We start from the raw sequence: 2,168 nt of genomic DNA, 5'->3' as shown, positions 1-2,168 counted from the left end.
AAAGAGAGAACCAGCAAGCTATTGATATTGATGATGAATCAAGTTAAAAATATATCCAAAGGAAAGACATACAACAAGTCGTTTAATAGATGAACCATGTCAGATTTGAAATAAAGATGATCAACAATTGGTTAAAGAAATCATAATGTAATCAATATGAATGCTCTTTCTTTCCTTGATACAAATTTCTAGCCAAACGGAAGACTGTATAAGTGGAACAACAATTGGTCTATCGGAAAATATTAGCAACTGTTCAATCGGAAATGGAACAAAAAATGTACTATCGAGAATGGAACAACAACTGTTCAATCGGAAACGGAACAACAAATGTGTTGTCGGGAACTAAACAACAACTGTTCAATCGGGAACAGAACAACAATTGCACCATTGGGAACGGAACAACAAATGTTTTGTTGGGAACGAAACATCAACTATTCAATTGGGAATGGAACAACAACTATGTTGGCATTATGACACAGGGTTGGCGCTATGGCACAGGTGTTGTCCTTGATGGCAACTCACTCTGATGACAGATCACAGTTCAGGCTCTCAGAATAAAGGAAAAAGATATATATACGCAGGTTCCCCTTGACCAAGCCGCGTATACACACGTGTTGGACGATCAAAAGACGCGTATGCGTATACACGCACTTTCACGCAAGGAAAAGCGTGTACATGTGGGAGAACTTATTTTTGGTCCGTGGTATTTAGTCCTTGGTATTTGAACCTATGGTTTTGGACCATGGTATCTCGTCCGAAGTATTGAACCCAAGTATTAGGTCCATGGTATTGATTCTTTATGGTTTTGGACCGTGGTATTGTGTAAGGCCTAAGACTATAAAAGGGGAAGGAGATCATTAGGCAAAGGCATGGTCTGAAGTATTGAATATCTGATGAAGAGCTAGATCTGGAATACTGGTGATTGGGTTATGGTGCATAGCTGGATCTGAATGAAGGAGGAACCTAAGCGCAAGGAGAAGGATAAGTTCTATTGATGGGTCAAAATCTCAAGTCTTGAATAGTAGTATCTTTGAGTGACTTTGATCTGTTATATTTGGCGCACGCTTGATCTATAAATCTAATAATCTGGGTATAACTAATCTCTGAATATTTGAAAGAGTGAATTATCTTTTATAGATTTGTACGCAGGTTCGATACATTAGAGGCGCGTATACACGCGGGTTCAACAAATCAAAATAGCGTATACGCTGGTTGGTCTTAATACAGAAGCGTATGCACGTAGGTTTCTGCATATTGAAGTAGCGTACATCTCTTGAAATATGTTCTAGTTACTTCTGTTTATTGCTACAATACTCTGGGTTCAGAATTGGTGTCTGGTTACTGTTACTGTTGTCTGGGTACAACATTAAGAAAGGTGACTATTTGATTCAGTTTTGTTTGGGGAAAAGGAGATTGGTTGATGCAGAGATTCTTGATGTTTGATTGATGTTATTCATGGATCCAGTCTGAAAATTTATGAAACGTGGTCCCTGGAAGAAAGAGAAGGTTGTAGCCTTCTGTAGGTCAGCACCTACATACTAGTACCTCAACTAGTACAAGAGCTAAGGGGGTTGTAGCTCCCTTCCAGGAGAAGCTGGAGAATGAGAGAAAGTTGTAGCTTTTGTAGGTAGAAGCCTGCATACTGGTATAAGTCTGCACCAATACAGAAACATTGTAAAAAGAAGTTTCTAATTGAAAGAAGATAGAGACGAATTGCAGCAGGTGGTTTTCACCCACATTGGGTTTCCACCTTATTTCTTGTGTTCTTGTATGTGACTGTCTGCTCTGTTTTTCTGTTCCTGGTTACTGTTTATATGGTTCTGATGCACAGATTAATGATCACATCTAAAGAATGAACTAAATTATAAGTCTGCAGGTTAAACGCTGGTTCCCTTATCTGTATGTGCGTATATATGCAATTTTAACTAACTGAAGTAGCGTATACAATCTGATTGTGAAATGAAAAATAATTGTTGGAAATAATACTGATTCACCCCCCCTCTCAGTGTTATTTCCAACAATTGGTATCAGAGCAGGTCCTTCAGAAGAAGCTTGATCGCTTGAAGGAAGATCTATCATCATGAGCAACTATGAGAAAGAAGCATCAATCAGGCCACCAATTTTTGATGGGAGCAACTTCGTCTATTGGAAGGTAAGAATCACAGCCT

The sequence above is a fragment of the Pinus tabuliformis genome, chromosome 7 (assembly GCF_031772625.1).
Source record: "Pinus tabuliformis cultivar Carrire ecotype Pingquan chromosome 7, CPIR1, whole genome shotgun sequence".
NCBI classification, from domain to species: Eukaryota; Viridiplantae; Streptophyta; class Pinopsida; order Pinales; family Pinaceae; genus Pinus; species Pinus tabuliformis.
Note: the sequence above shows the minus strand (reverse complement) of the source record.